The sequence below is a fragment of the Macaca nemestrina genome, chromosome 19 (assembly GCF_043159975.1).
Source record: "Macaca nemestrina isolate mMacNem1 chromosome 19, mMacNem.hap1, whole genome shotgun sequence".
NCBI classification, from domain to species: domain Eukaryota; kingdom Metazoa; phylum Chordata; class Mammalia; order Primates; family Cercopithecidae; genus Macaca; species Macaca nemestrina.
In genome coordinates, this window is record NC_092143.1 from 56425646 (window position 1) to 56443434 (window position 17789).

A 17789-nucleotide genomic window follows, 5' to 3' on the forward strand; every position below is an offset into this window, starting at 1 on the left:
GAAAGAGTGTCCTTTCTCACCCTTCTTATTCATCATAGTGCTGATATTTCAGCCAGTGCAATATGGCAAGAAAAGGCAAGAAAAAGTATGCAGATTAAAAAGGAAAAGAATAAAACTGTCCCTTTTTGCAGGTAACATGGTAGTCTGCATAGAAAATCCCAAGGAATCTCCAGAAGAACTCCTAGAAGTAATAAGTAGGTTCAGCAAGATCATAGAATACAAAATCAACATATGAAAGTTAATTATATTTCTACATACTGGCAATGAGTACATGGACATCAAAACCAAAAATACCGTTACAATTATTAAAATATAAAAAGAAATATTTACATACAAATGTAACAAAACAAATCCAATAAAAACTAACAAAACATATGTACAGGAATCACATGATAAAACTACAAAATGCTGATGAAAGAAATCGAGGATCTAAATAAATGGAGAGAAAACCTGTGTTCACAGATTGAAAAATGCAACATACATAGTAAAGATGTCGATCTTCTCCATACTGATACAGGTCTACTGCAATTTCTATCAAAAGCCCAGAAAGACTTTTTTTTTTTTTTTTGTAGATATAAACAAGATTATTCTACAATTTATACGGAAAAGCAAAGGAACTAGAACACCTAAAATAACTGGGGGGAAAAAAGTGTAGGAGGAATCAGTCTACCCCATTTAAAGATTTATCAAAGAGCTACAGTAACCAAAACTGTGTGATGTTGGCAGAGGGACAGAGACATAGATCAATGGAACAGGATTACAGAACCCAGAAACAGACTCATACAAATATATCCAACTGAGTTTTTTTCTTTTTTTTAGAGACAGGGTGTCCCTCCGTCATCCAGGATGGCATGCAGTGGCACAATCACAGCTCACTACAACCTCAAACTCCTGGGCTCAAGTGATCCTCCCACCTCAGCCTCCCAGTAGATGAGACTACAGGCCCACACCCACCTCTCCCAGCTCCAACTGCGTTTTGACAAAGATACAAAGGCAATTCAATGAAGGAATGACAGCCTTTTCAAGGAATGGTGCTGAAGTAGCTGGACATCCATAGACACATGTATAAACACACACACAATTTTGACCTAAACCTCAGCTTCATAAACTGGATCATGTAAAACCACAAAACTATTAGGGAAAAAAGGCACAAGAGAAAAATCTTCAGGATCTAGGGCTAGGCAAAGAGTTCCTAGATTTGACAACAAAAAGAACGATCCATAAACAAATAAACTGAGAAACTGGACTTTAACGAATTTAAAACTTTTGCTCTGCAAAAGACCCTATCAAGGGGATGAAAAGACAAGCTAGAGACAAACCACATACCCAACAAAGGACCAGTATTTAGAATATATAAAGAAGTCTCAAAAGTTAATAGTAAAAAGGACAAACAATCCCACTGGAAAATGAACAAAGATAGTTCCATGAAGAAAACATACAGATGACAAATAAGCACATGAAAAGTGTTCAACATCATTAGCCTTCAAGGAAATGCACTTTAAAATCACAATGAGATATCCCTACACACCTATCAGAATGGCTAAATGGTGACAGGCCAGGCATGGTGGTTCACGCCTATAATCCCGGCACTTTGGGATGTTCCAGCCATTCTAGAACATTTTACAAAACAGCTCACCAGTTTTTTAAAAAACTAAACATGCAATTATCACACAACCCAGTAACTGTACTTCTGGGCATATATCCCAGAGAAATAAAGACTCTGTTCACACAAAAACCCATATACAAAAGCTTACAGCAGCTTTATTCACAATAGCCAAAAACTAGAAACAACCAGATGTTCAACAGGTAAATGGTTAAAAGATCCATAAAAGTACATTCATACTATGGAATACTACTTAGCTATGAAAAGGGAGTAATTACTGATACATGCAACAACCTGGATTAATCTCCAGGGAATCATGCTGAGTGAATAAAGCCAATTCCAAAAGACACTCCATTTACAAAACATTCTTAAAATGGCAAAATTACAGAAATGAACAAATTAGTAATTGTCAGAGTTTAAGGAGGGGATGGAGGTAGAAGGGTAGTAGGTGTGGCTACAAAAAAAACATAAGGAAATCTTGTGACCATGGAAGTTTTCTGTATCTTGACTGTTTCAAGGTCACTATTATGGGTCTGAAAATTGTACTATAGCTTTACAAAATGATACCACTGGGAGCAACCAGGTAATTGAGGACTAAATGAGGACACACAGATATAAATGTAAACGGTTATCCCTCCCCTTAAACACCATACACTCAAGGGGCATAAAACAACAGTGAATAACTTCATCAAGGAGAAAGGCCTTGAGCAAATCTATGAAAAACAGGTAGCACTTCCACAAGCGGAGGTGGAGAAGGGGACATCTTGGGAAGGAGAAGAAATCACATAAAAAGGTACAGAACCAGAAATAAGCAAAGTGCCTATGAAGAAAGAGGCATGTGTCGGGGGTTGTGAAGTAATATAAAAATTGGATAAGAAATGTGGAGGGTAATTCTGAAGGGTCCCCAAAAGTCAGGTGCAGGAGTTTAAATGTTACATACCCAGAGAAGCCCTCCTCCCCAACCCAGCCAACCTGAAGTTCCCCCTACCTACAATCTCTCCAGCATCCTTTACTTCTGTGTAGCACTAATCATGAATTGTATTTATGTACTTATTTGCATGTTTATTTAATGCTGTCCATCCCTCAGTTATCTTGAGACTACAGCACTGGGTGTGGCACACATTAATAGCTCCATACAGGGGTCCCCAACCCCCAGGCCGTGAATCAGTACCAGTCTGTGGCCTGTTAGCAACCTGGCCACACAGCAGGAGGTGAGCAGTGGGTGAGTGAGCATTATTGCCTGAGCTCCCCCTCCTTCCTGTCAGATCACCAGCGGCATTAAATTCTCATAGTGCAACCACAACTGTGAATTGTACATATGAGGGATCTAGGTTGCACAAGCCTTATGAGAATCTAATGCCTGATGATCTGAGGTGGAACAGTTTCATCCTGAAACCATTCCCCTGGCCCCCAACCTGGTCCATGGAAAAACTGTCTTCCACGAAACTGGTTCCTGGTGCCCGAGAGATTGGGGACCGCTAAGTCAATAAATACTAATTGAATAAATGAGCAAACAGTAAGTATTCACTCCTAACTCTCTTCTACGAAGTTGCCATACTCCTCTTCCTCCATTATCTGTCACTCCCTTTGCCTTGGTCCCTCTTTGCCTAACTGCCTCTTTTAACTGATCTCTCCTCTTTCCTTCCGCCTCTACCTCAGCCCAGCTCTTAACCCATCAAAAAATAAAACTTGATATATAACTGCATTGGTATAACACTCTTCTGAATCTCAACCAATTAGGAACTGTATCCAAGAAATCCGTTACTGAAAACAAAGTACCGAAGTTGTATGTTACATAAGCATGACAGATGTATGTATTACATAAATAAATAAGTAAAAGCAAAAACAGGGTCAACCTGATTGTGACCTTTCATGAGAATGAGTATGGAAAGCTGTCCATCAAAGAAAGCGAGGACAGTATTCCTCAAAACCACCGACATTATGGAAAACCAGACAAGACAGAAACTGTCACAAACCAAATATTAAAGAAACATGCTGTCTAAATACAAAGTAGTACACTGGTTTGGATTCTGGAACAGAAAGAAGATATTAATGGAAAAACTGGTGAAATCCAAATAATGTCTGGAACTTAGCTAACTAAAAAAATACAAAATTTTTAAAAAACTATATGAAGCACTAACGTATGATTCAGATTCAAATTATTATATTATTAAAAAGAGGGATAGGGCATGCAAGTAAGCCAGGAGCAAAACTCCAGTCAGAGTAGCTGGAGCGTCCCACTGAAAAGTTACAAACAGATCTATCTTCATTTTGACTCTGGTTCCATGCTCTCTCACCTGATGCCATGAGAATTACCTTGCCCATAACTGCTTGGGATTAACAACCAGTTTTGTTGTTGTTGGGTTTTCAGTTTTTTTTTGAGACAGGGTCTCGCTCTGTCACTCTGGAATAGCTAGGACTACAGACGCATGCCACCACACCCAGCTAACAACCACGCTTAAGTATCCTAGCACACTCATTCGTTTATCCAACAAGCATTTATACCAAGTGCTGACTGCTTACTAGGCACTGTAAAGTCTCCAGGGACACAGGGCTGGAAAAGGAAGCCACAATCTCTGCTCTCATAAAGCTTAAACTCTAATGAGAAAGCCAGGCATTTAACAAGTATTTGCATAAATGGTGAGTGCTCCCAAGAGTTTTGCAGTCTGCTGCTTAAGAGGCACCAAACAAGCCAGCAGAACAGTCATTAAACCCAGTTATCACCAGCACGCTGAATAAAGGCTTCTCAGGTTTCAAAGTGCATACAAATAACGTGAAATCCTGGTAAAGCAGATACTGATTCAGTTGATGTGGACTGGGGCTTCACATTCTGCATTACTTGAGTCTGAGGAGACAGGGATGCTGCCTGGTACACCATCCACACTTGGAATAGCAGGACTCGGAGTACCATGGAAAGAAACATCCTCAAAGGATCATATAAAATGTAAATTCCATTAGGGCAACGACATTGTGTCTCCCTTATTCACCATATACCCAGAACTTAAAATTGGGCCTCATAGACGGATCGCATTCAGTAAATATTTACTGACAGAACAAATGGATGTATAATTTAGACCAGGGCTGTTCAATTGTAGCAGAGAACCACATTAAACTATGGAACACTTGAAATGTGGTTAGTGTGACTGAGAAGCTGAATTTTTAAAATTTAATTTTAATTTTAATAGTCACATGTGGATAGTAGCTCCCACGCCGGACAGTCCAGGCCTGGACACAGATGTGATGTAAAGAGGACTGGACTAACAAGGTCTAGGTTTGAATCCCAACTCTGCTGCTCAGCTTGTGACCTGAAAAGTTGCAACTTCTTAGGGCCTTCACTACTTCATCTGTGAAATGACAAGACCTCCTAACTCTCAGTGTTCTTGACATGAATTATTATAAAGCAATGTATTAAACATAAAATATGATCAAAGTGACATTCTCTGCCCTCCAGAAACAGTTCACAAAGGCTACTTTACCTATTGCCCACTTGACCAAAAAAAATGCCAAGTGAGTTTGGTTGACGGGTTGGTTAGCTTAGTGGCTTTGAGAAAGAGGACAAGGTCACAAATCTGGGGGTAAGGGAACCTCATCTAGCAAGGCTGACCAGAGAGAAGCAATGACAATGCAGATCATCCCAATTACTGGTAAATGTTTAAATAGTCATTGTATTGATAATGGGTGAGTAAATGACATCTCATTCATTCATTCTTCCAGGAAAAGCTGCCACATTACCTAAAGTCCGCTACTTCCCAACCACAAACATTTGGTAATTCAGGGCCGGGTCCTCCTCCGGGGCAGCGGGCCGGGCAGCCCCCTCCCCCGCTGCCGGCGTGTCCTCCCCTCCCCCGTGGCGCCGCGAGGGTCAGGCTGGCACCGCGGTTCCAAGTACCACACGGCCGAACCCAGAAGCCATATTTAGCTTTATTTTTGTCAATAAAACAAACTTCCGTCTTCTAAAGAAAAACGGTTCTAACTCAATGTCAAACTAGGACGGAAACTCGCTGCTCGCCAAAGCTGCCAACCAGAGACGCCGCGTGTCCAACGGCCCCGGGATCCCAGACCCGAACCCGCGCCGAGCGTGCCCGCGCCCCGGCCCCAGGCAGCGCCGGCCACAAAGGGACTGGGGACGCGGCCGCGGCGGGGCCTCCTCCTCCACCTCCGACCCGCGCAAGCCGCTACGGCTCCGGGACTGCCCGGCCGCAGGCGAACACTCACCTCGCTCGGCGCGCGACGGCGGCGGCGGCGGCGGCGGCAGGCGCTCCTCCGGGCCGGCCCGGGCGGTCGCGGCGCGGTCCCGCGGGCCGCAGCGCGGGCGCTACTCTCGGGCCGCCGTCCGCCGCGCCGCCTCCTCGGCCACTGCCGGCGGTTCCCCCGGCGGGCGGGCGGGTCCGGCCCGGGCCCCGCCTCCGCCGCGCCCGCCCCCGCCTCCGCGCCCGGCCTCGCGGACTCGGCGCGCTACTCCGGGCTGCCCCGCATGCCGCCGCCGCCGCAGCTGCCGCTCACTTGGGGCTGCTCCGCGCGGCGGGCCCGGGCCGCAGGGGCGCCCCGCAGGCCGCTCGGGCGCGGTCCTTCCTGCGCTGCGTGCTCCGCGGCGGCGGCGGCCCGTGCGGCTGCGCGGGGGAGGCGGGGGCGCCGGCGCTCACCCGGATGCGCGCCCCCTCCTCTGCGGCGAGCCCACCGCGGAGCCGCGGCACTCCCCTCGGGCTCGGGACTCCGGGGTCGGGCGCGGTGCCCCTCCCCGACCCCCAGCCCAGTCCCGGGCCCAGCTCACACAGCTACGGGCAGGGCCAGGCCAGGCCGAGAGGTGCCCCCGACCATGGGTCGGGACAAAGAGGCTGCCGCAGCAAGTTAAAGACTACTCGGGCCGTTGCGCGTCAACCGGGTCACGGGGTGGGAGGAGATGGAGGAGCCCTCACAGCGGATCGGCCCCCGGGCCGAGCTCGGGGCCGCCCCAACCCGGTGGGCTGCCCGAGGCGGCCGCGAGCGCGGGAGCTGGAGCGCTGTCAGCCGCGCTGAGTCTGCGCCTGGCGACCACGATGCAGGAGGCCCGGGACTGAGGGAGGACTGCTAGAGCGGAGGCCCACCACCCGCACAACCGGGGCAGGCACCCGGGTCTCGGGGGCAACAACGCCCGGGCCCCTGCAGAACGGGGACTGTTTGGGGAAGTGGCTCCCGCGCAGTGCCTGGAGATGGGCCCTCCCACTGTGCCCCCTTGGGAAACACTGTTTGGTACAATTCCAATACCCAGCTGTACCCTGCCCTGAAGATAGAAGACAAAACCCTGGCTCTGTCAGTCACGCGAGGCATAACCAACCATTATTTTAATAAATTAATTCTCTACTTAAATAATTCAGAGGTTTGTGTCGTATTGCTTGCCAACCAAGAGCAGCAATAAGAGATTACTTAATATTTATAATATTTAAGTGGTCCCACTTTTAAACTTTTAAATTTATATTGCATCTCTTCACATAACCAAAGACTGCCCGGAAAAAAAAAAAAAAAAAACCCTGAAGATTATCTCTGGAATTTTACTATCCTGTTTTTGCTTATCTACATCTTCCAAGTATTCTAAAATAAAAGTTAAAAGTTACTATTTTAAAAGTACTTATATAATATTTTGAAACAAAGTCAATCATGACTAGCCTGTTACTGTTCCACAAGGAAACTTCACTTTGGAATAAAGTTGTCATCATTAAAAAATACTCTATCTTGGGAGAAAAGATTTGCAAATCATATGTCTGATAAAGGACTTGTAGCCAGAATGTTATGAAGAACTCTTACAACTCAGGAACAAGACTCATAATCTAATTTTAAATGGGCAAAACAACTGAATAGACATTTTACCAAAGATATATAAATGATCAACAATCACATAAAAAGATGTTCAACATCATTAGTTAACAGAGAAATGCAAATTAGAAGCACAACAAGAAAGTTCTTGACACCCACTACGATGGCTGTAGTACAAAAGACAGACAATAGCAGTGTTGGTGAAGAGATGGAGAAATCAGAACCCTCATACGTTGCCTATGGAAATGTAAAGTGGTGCAACCACTTTGGAAAAGTTTTCCAGGTTTTTAAAAAAGTTACACATAAAGTATTCTATCACCCAACAATTCCACTCCCAGGTGTATGCCTGAGAGAATTGAAGATAAATTGTTACAGCAACTTGTACATGAATATTAATAACAGTGTTATTCATGATAGCCAAGAAGTAGAAACAGTCCAAATGTCCAGAAACTGCTGTGTGGATAGATAAAATGCAGTATATGCCATACGGTGGACTACTATTCAATAAAAGGAATGCCTAAGTGGAAGAAGCCAGATGCAAAAGAGCCTGTATTGTAGGATCCATTTATAGCTGTGCCCTGGTCAATGATGGGTCACCTGTATAATGGTGGTCCCATAAGATTATATGCAGCTGAAAAGTTACTATCGCCAAGTGAGGTAGCCTTCATAATGTTGTTGTGCAATGCATTACCTTTTCTGTGTTTAGACACACAAATACCATTGTGTTACAATTGCCTGCAGTATTCAGTACAGTCCCATGCTGTACAGGTCTACAGCCTAGGAGCAATAGGCTATACCATCTAGGTTTGTGAGTATACGCTATGATATTCCCACAATGAAAGAATTGCCTAACAATGCATTTCCCAAAACATACCCCTGTCATTAAGTGGCACATGACTATGTAAAATATCTAGAAAAGGCAAATCAATACAGATAATCAGTGGTCTAGATATGGGGGCAGATATGGGGAATGACTGCAAAGGGGCACAAGACATCTCTTTGCAGTGATATAAATGTTCTAAAATTGTATTGTGGTAATGGTTGTACTACTGTAGATTTACTAAAACTACCTGAACTGTGCACTTGAAATGTGAATTTTATGGTATGTGCAATTACCTCAATAAAGCAATTTTAAAAAAAGATAACTGTGTACCATTAAATAGCCCAGGAAAATAGTACCTTTTTAATCTGCTTATGACAAGTTCTTTGCAATGAAAACTACCTGTAAGACAAATGAAAAATTGTGTGCTGTTTCCACATAATTCTACCATGTAATAAAATGCACTTTTCACAACTGTTTTTATAACCAAGCACATTTACCCTTCAACAATCCAAGTCTACATCTATTCATTCCAAAATGTGTCTTCACTGTACTAACAGAACAGAAAATGGGGAAGAAAAGGGTAAGCATACTTGAGAGCAGGAAAAAACTAGATGCTTTACAACAAAGTCAAGATTTGCCAAGAAGGAATAGTTGAAAGGGCATAGAGCAGGGAATCCAGAGTAAGAACGTTTTCTTTCCCAGTGTTAATCTTGTTTTTCTTTGGCTCCGCCCCAGGACTCATTGGTTGCCTCCAGTAATGCACGTGGTATGCCTGTGGGGTAAGGGACATTGCCTTTGGGCTGGATAATGGTAGGATTCAAGATTTGTTTCATGATTTTATGGATTTTTAAGGATTTTTCATGATTTCCTTGATCTTACCATAGAAGAAATTAACCCCTAGAAGAGGAATTAGTGGAGACCATTGAAATTGAACAATCCTACCTGAAGTAGCCTATCTGCCCTTGCATCCCCTCACCACAGCCCCCGACTCCAGGAAGCACACCAGGGGAGCTACTCCTTGGAGTAGACTTATTAATTCAGGGCATTTTTTTCTATCAGGCCCCCTTTAAAATGGTTGTCATCTAAATGATGCTAATATTCTTTCAGTTTATGAAGAAGGCCAAGTTGTTTGTTCCCAACTATCTAGAAACCAAATGAATGGCATCTAGGGTGGATTTGGTTTAATGGAGAGATGTGGGAGGTTGCCTGAAGCAGGGTAAACTGCCCAGGAACAACTCACCCACGTGGTAGGCAGGAAAGGGAGAAGAGTAGAGGTTGGTTATACAGAATTGTGTGTCAAGCACCCACTTGTGGGAAGGAATAGAAGAGAGTAATGGATGAGAGAGGGACAGACACAAACTAGCCCACACAGATGTCCAATGATATGAAGTACTTGGAATCATGAAGAATGTATAAGCACCATTATTTTATGATTTTTTTTACTCCTTGTTTTTGCTTTTGTCAAATAGAGGCCTGGCAGCTCTGTCTTGTGGCTGTAGCCTCACAAACATGCATGTGCTTCTTCCTCTCATAGCTCCCCTACCCATAGACATCATCACTGTCACGACCACTCACTGTCATGAGGCCCAGGAACAAGAGAAGGCAAATTGGATGCAGGCACGAACCTTGGTCCATTCATCCATTGGGTGGTGATCATGTCATGTCAGCGAGGTGAAGGCAGCCCTGGGGAGATGAGGTAGCATCCCAGTCAGGATGTCATCAAAGCCTTGTGATGATCAGAGCAGTACATTTTAGGCATTTGTGGGAGATGGGGCAGGTAACAGTGACTAATAGTTGCAGTTTCTCCAAATGATTACACCTTATATAACTGTAGTATAATATCAAAACCAGGAAATTGATATTGGTGCAATGTGTGTGTGTAGCTCTATGCCATTTTACCACGAGTTGATTCCTGTAACTACCACCCGAATCAAGATACAGAACTGTTATGTTAATTTCCTATGGCCTAGGTTTGCTAACTCTGACCAAAGTGGAGAGGTTTCACAATGACTCAGTAGCCAATTATATATGTTCAAATTCATGGTTTATTGTGAGGTCTTCACACACCATCAATTATGTAATTAATATTTAACACATAGGCAGTCATCAAAGGTGGGTAATGAACCACAGTGATGGGCTTGGGAGACCAACGCACTGACAGACATGTCCAGCGGGTACAGAAGTCTTTCAGATGTCAGAAAGGGGTTGGGGGGGTCACCACTTCTGCTTCTCTCAGGCAGAGCCTGCAGTAACAGTTGCCAAGTTGGGAGATGACCTCACAGTTCTCATGGGCAGAGCCTCTGAAGGCATCTAGGGTAAGGCCAGGTGCTTGCTGCTTTCAGGATCCTCTCAGATATGTCCACTGTCATTAACTCAGCCACTTTTCAATTTCTGTCTGTTCATTTCAGGTCACAGGTAGTACCAGGCAAGAGCAGGTGTTATCACCTCAAGCCATTACACACACACACATTTAGCACTTTGAGGAGTAAACAACTTCACTATGGACTCAATACTACTTGATAGAAGTGACTCCATGTTGAGACATTAGGATCCCAAATCATTCTAATATATCAAGAAATATTTCATCACCACAGAGATCTCCTTTATAGCCACACCCTCTTCCCCACCCTCACTATCTCTAACCCCTGGCATCCACTTATCTGTTCCCTGTCTCTATAATTTTGTCATTTCATGGATGTTGTATAAATGGAATCATACAGTATGTGGCTGATATGGTTTAGCTCTATATCCCCACCCAAATCTCATCTTGAATTGTACTCCCATAATTCCCATGTGTTATAGGAGGGACCCATTGGGAGATAATTTGAATCACGGGGCTGTTTCCCCATACTGTTCTTGTGGTCTCACTAGATCTGATGGTTTTATCAGGGGTTTCCACTTTTGCATCTTCCTCATTTTTTTTTCTCTTGCCGTCACCATGTAAGAAGTGCCTTTCGCCTCCTGTCATGATTCTGAGGCCTCCCCAGTCATATGGAACTGTAAGTCCAATTAAACCTCTTTTTCTTCCCAGTCTCAGGTATGTCTTTATCAGCAGCATGAAAATGGACTAATACAGTGGCCTTTTGAGATTGGCTTTTTTACTCAACTTAATGCCCTTACCTATCGTTGGGTCATGGTTTTTTGTTTATTTTAGTGCTGTCCATTCTGTTAACTGGGCAGGGATGAAAGCCCTGGGTCTCCACTTGGCCACTCGGTCTTCTCTGACTCCTTCCCACCAGGGTGTGAGATCAGGTGCCTTGTTACAACAGAGTGAACGTGGCAGTCTAGGCTCTCTATTCAGCGTCTATGGACAGGGATAGGGTGAGGTCAAATATTTTTTCTTCAATGTTTGGTTGGAATAGAGCAATTATTTTCTAAAAGTTTTCTCTCTTGCTAGGTTGCCCCTTTCCTGATCCTTTGACTAGAGAGAATAGACATTTATGGGTTTTTTTTAAAAAAATGCTCCTGTGATGTTCCCAGGATGCCCACTTCTCCAGCACTTGGTCCAGGATCTATGAGGCAAGAAGGAAACTGAGGGAACTTGGCTGGGTTCAGTGGCTCACGCCTGTAATCCTAGCACTTTGAGAGGTCGAGGTGGGTGGATCACTTGAGGTCAGAAGTTCGAAACCAGCCTGGTCAATATGGTGAAACCCCATCTCTACTAAAAAATACAAAAAAATTAGCTGGGCATGGTGGTGGGCACCTGTAATTCCAGCTACTCCAGAGCCTGAGGCAGGAGAATTGCTTGAACCGGGGAGACGGAGGTTTCAGTGAGCCGAGATCATGCCACTGCACTTCAGCCTGGACAACAGAGCAAGACTCCATCTCAAAAAGAAAAAAAAAAAAGAAAAAAAATCCTCAGGGAACTTGTTACCCTGTCATTCCTTGGATCCCAAGATCAATGGTGGATGAATCCCTATAGATCCCTAGTCAATTGTCTTCTTCTCTCCACCTTTTAGACTCTTCTTAGACTCTTCTGTTTGTTTCATAAATGATGCTCAGGGCTTTTAGCTATTCTTAGTAGGCAGTGTACTCCATCCACTATTCCACCTTGTACTGGAACCAGAAGTTGAGAATAAAATTTTAAAACAGAAATGAGGTCAGATTGCAGATTATTCCTGTAAAAACATCACCCCTGGGCCAGGTGCAATGGCTCATGCCTGTAATCCCAGCACTTTGGGAGGCTGAGGCGGGTGGATCACCTGAGGTCAGGAGTTCCAGACCAGCCTGACCAATATGGTGAAACCCCATCTCTGCTAAAAATACAAAAATTAGCCAGGCATGGTGGCGGGCACCTGTAATCCCAGCTACTCAGGAGGCGGAGACAGGAGAATTGCTTGAACCCAGGAGGCAGAAGTTGCAGTGAGCTGACATCATGTCACTGTACTCCAGCCTGGACCATAGAGTGAGACTCTGTCTCAAATGAAAAAAAAAAGTCACTCCCAATTTCTTGCATTCCAATAGACTTTCTTGAGTCAGAAAGGAAAGGGAAAATTTACTGCTAGACTATTGGGAATTCCACATATATACTTTGGACATTTAAATGGGCTATCATGTTTATTGCAATGGAAAAAATGCTATGAACTGCTAGATCAGAGACATAGCTGGAGCCTGAAGTCAGCAAACATGGAGGAGTGGAAAAGTTGATACATCAATGAAAACAAGCTGGAGGCACTGCAAGTGGAACACGGCCTGCATTGATAAGGCCCAAGACATACCATCTGGGCACAAGGTCAACAAGGGTGAAGAAGACAGTAAGCAAAAATGAACCTAAGAAACTGAGGCCAGGTGCTGCAGCTCATGTCTATAATCCCAGCACTTTGGGAGGCTGAGGCAGGTGGATCACTTGAGGTCAGGAGTTCAAGATCAGCCAGGCCAACATGGTGAAACCACATCTCTACTAAAAATACAAAAATTAGCCAGGCGTGGTGGCACCTGTCTGTAGTCCCACTGCTTGGGAGGCTAAGGCAGGTGAATTGCTTGAACTCGGGAGGCAGAGGTTGCAGTGAGCTGAGATTGTGCTACTGCACTCCAGCCTGGGTGACAGGGCAAGACTCAGTCTCAAAAATAAATAAATAAATAAATAAAGCTGAAAATTTAAGAAGTCACAAAGTCATTAATATAAAATTTACGGAAAGTAGAGTAGGCATCACTTAAAAAGAAAATCAAATGACATAAACTTCAAATAAAGCGAAATGGAAGAGGCAATGGGTAATCGCTTCAAAAGAGGTACTACAGAGTAAGAATGCCAACATTTTAACTATGAATGCATATGAATTTATGATATTGTTAGATAGCATTTAGAAAGCCTTAGAAAGCCTCAATGAAAATTCCCATGTCAAGTAGCACAGGGTAGGCAAGATAACTGCAGGTCTTTTTTAGTTAGGAGTGGCTTTCAAAGGTTTATAAAATACATTTTCCTGGCTTCTTCTTTCTTCAAGTTATATCTTTGCAGTCCTGCAGGGCAACCAACCAGTCTATCTGAATAACAGCCTACATATTTCTAGTAAAAAAACAAAACAAAACAACAACAACAACAACAACAACAAAAACACAAAAAAACGAGGCACTGATTTTTGTCAGTTTGGGCCTAGGGGATGTAGTAACAAAAGCCACATGAGTTAATAGCAATGCCTTGACATCTGCCACACCACTTGCCTAAATGGCCCATAAGTTAGTTTCCACCATCTCTGAGGATCGTGTTTTCACTATACAATATCCCCACCCCACACAACCCTGCTATATTGACCTTCCAAAACATCTAGTTCATGTCCACACAGATCAGTCAAGCATTCCAGGCCCTTCACAAGCGGTCCCCCTCCCAACTACCTGAGACCTCTTGCTACAGCTCACGCATAAGAATTCTCTGTCTAGCCCTACCACTCACGGTGTCCTTCCCCATGCTCTCCATGTTATGAGTTACACTGTTTCATCCTTGCCTACTTTCGTCCACCTTTTCTCTACTCTAACATTTTCATCCCAGTGCAGTTTTCTCTACTGTCTACAACCTCTTGTCAGGTTGATCTTTTCTTTTATCTGAATTCCTACAATTTAATCATTTGCAGCACTTTTTTTCCTGACACAAACTAGACGTCTCATCACATCGTTGCTATAATGTTTTGCATTTTAAAGGCTTATATCACCTCCTGGATGGTATGCACTTTACTTTTTATATTTTAAAGGGAAATGGGTATATGATAAATATTCACATAGGATAGGTTTCTGTGAAATAAAAAACGTAAACTCTCTTTCCCAACACAGTCTTTAGAAGTAGTGGTTGCCACGCCTCCCTCTCCTTATAGATTCTTCCTCTAACTCTAAATAATATAGTCCCCATTCTTGGTTTATCAACTTCAGATAGTATGTTTATCAATTTTTGCTGCTGCACAAACAATCCCCAAATTGTGGCTTACAACAACAAACACTTATTTCAAGCTCATGAGTCACTGTCTGCAGCTATGCTGGACTTTGTCAGGCTTGGCTCTATGCATCTTCTCATTTTGGAACTTAGGCTAAAGGAGTGGCCATTATTTAGGGCATGTTCTTCCCATGGCAGACGGCCACAGCTCAAGAGGAGCAACACAAACACATGATATTTTTGGAAGCCTCTGTTTACAACTGGCCACTGTCACTTCCACCCACATTCCATTGTTGAAAATAATTCACGTGGCCAAAGCGAGAGTCAACAGAGTAGGGATGGCACTATATGTGCTCTACCAGGAAGCATGCGAAAAATCACACGACGAAGAGTGTGGATGTATAATTCTTCATTGGAGGGAGCAGAGTTGGGATTAATGAGCCAAGCTATCATACACAAATATCTACTGAGTCCCACGTATCAAAGACCAGGAATAGAGCTCATTAACACCACTCCTGTCTCCCTCCTCTTCTCAAAGTTTCTTAGTAGTGTTATACATAGTTCTTCTACTGGCTTACTTTGTAACTTTAAATTGACAGGTAAAGTGTTTCCTTGATCATTCAACTTTTGACAGTATCTCTCAAGTCTTCATTATAAAAAAAAAATGAGGCTGCATACACCTTTATGTTTTCATAGCTCCTTTTCCCTTTCTATCTCACAACTCTTACACCATGAAGGTTTATGACATTTCCATTGTGTTTTAGAACTATTATTATCTTCTATGCTTTGTATATAACTTGATTTAAAAAACTAGACTCCAATAAAGGGCACTTACAATACTGTAATTGCATATGTATTATTTTCCATAGAACCAAAAAATTTAGTTGGACTTGTAGAAAAGGAAATGGAACACTTCTCCTAAATATGTGTAGCTACAAGATGAATACTTCAGAAACCAAGACCAAATGGTTTATCATTCATTACACCCCATACGCTATTAAGGTTCGTGCTACATTTAATTTGTTTTATATAGACTGATTTTGCTGCAGACCTTTTTACTTTTCTTTTTTTTTTTTTTTTTTGAGACGGAGTCTCGCTCTGTCGCCCAAACTGGAGTGCAGTGGCCGATCTCAGCTCACTGCAAGCTCCACCTTTCGGGTTCACGCCATTCTCCTGCCTCAGCCTCCCGAGTAGCTGGGACTACAGGCGCCCGCCACCTCGCCCAGCTAGTTTTTTGTATTTTTTTAGTAGAGACGGGGTTTCACCGGGTTAGCCAGGATGGTCTCGATCTCCTGACCTCGTGATCCGCCCGTCTCGGCCTCCCAAAGTGCTGGGATTACAGGCTTGAGCCACCGCGCCCGGCCGACCTTTTTATTTTTCAAGGAATTTCTGTTTGTCTTATTTTATTTTGTTGTTAACAGAAAAGCAATTACCTTCATTCTATTAGTAAATTCATACACCTTCTTAAATCATATTTAATTGTTGAAGTGAATTTATTTTCTTATCAAACACATTCATCTCCAAGTCTGACTCTGTGTAGGAGTTCTTTTTATTGCTATTCTGATTTGTGGCCATTATTTCTTGGATTCCATATATTCATCTTTTTTGATTTCCATTTTTATTTTCCTAGAGCATATGCTCAAGTGACTTTTTTTTTCCAGAAAAAGAATTAAATGTTGACTCCTTTCAGTCTGACTTGCAGACTGGTAAACTGGCTGGGCATAGAATTCTACAGCTTATGCCACTTTCGGTTAGCACTTTGAAGCCATTGTTTCATTGTAGTCCATCTAAAGCTGCAAAATCTGAAAGTTGATATGATTCTCATCTCACTGCACATTAGTTGTTTTTGCTCTCAGAAAGCTTTTAAAAGTTTTCTCTTTAACTTGATATACTAAAATTTCATAAGGATATGTGAGTTCACAATGAGTCCTTTTAAAAAAGCAGTTACTTAACCCACAGGCATTTTTAATGTCTCATTACATAGTCAGCAGTGTTGAAGACGTGGGTGACATATAAGAAGAGCACAATTATTTCTCAGAGAATTTCAGTCTATAGGAGGACATTTACAGTCCAGCTAAAAAAATGATTAAATGGCTGTTATATAATAAATTTTAATAAGGCAAATTGAGTTCAGTTATTCACTTTGTGTCTCATAAGATTGTGTAGAAGCTACTTATTTTTGCATCTTCTGATGAAAATGTTAAATTCTGGAACTTTGTGAAGAGGGAACAAAGTCAGCCACTTCTTTGTTTATTTCCTCTTTTTGCTAAAACCTAAAGTTAGTTTTTCTAGTAATTCTTCTCCAAATAAATATTTCAAATTATATTACAATAGGACACCCATTTAATTAATGACTACAGAAGTTAAAAATAATTATTTTTATTTCCGCTTTTTGACTTGTAACTAGATCACATTTATAATAAGCTTCTTGCTGGCTAGGTTTTGTCTCCTTGAGACTGTTGCTATACTCTTTTTAGGATTATAGAAATTATATCCCGTAACCATGACCATTTTTGTCTGTTTCTTGAGGCTATACTCCTGGATGTGGTCTAAGGCCAGATTCCTGTCATCACAGTAAATAATGACATGAGCTGCTTTCAAAGTAGCAGAGAATGAATGAGACGTGATTGGAAATATAGACCCAGGACAGTTTCCCAAAAAACGAATAAAGTGAGAATACCATCTTCAAATGTCTTTATAATTTCTGTGTCTCCAATTTTAAAAAAGGAATATTCTAGAGAAATTGATATTTTAAAGCATAGAAAAAGAGCTTACTTCTTTTATACTAAAGGCTTGAGATCCCTTAACATCATATTTTCCAGTCCTTAGTGTGATTCAGAATTCTCCAGAGATGCTTGTTAAAAATATACTTCTCTGAGCTCCACCCTTAGGAGTATCTTGGGGCAGGTAGAGCTGGCTCTATCCACTCCCATTCCTGGAGACTTTCCAAGAAAGTCTCAGTTTTTTGATAGATCTTGTTCCAGAAATTAAAAGCCTAAAGATCTGTATTGCAAAAGGATAACTACATGCACTTGCCAAACAGTTGCCACCCAACCCACCCTCAAAAGGTGTTGCCATGTTCAGAAGGCCTTACAATGTTTATATTTCTTTGGATATCTGTTAGTAACTTAGATAACTAACTGATGTTGACTAAGTTAGGTGAGATAGGACATTAAAAATTGTCCTTTGAGAGCTTTCTTTTCCTTCCAAGACAG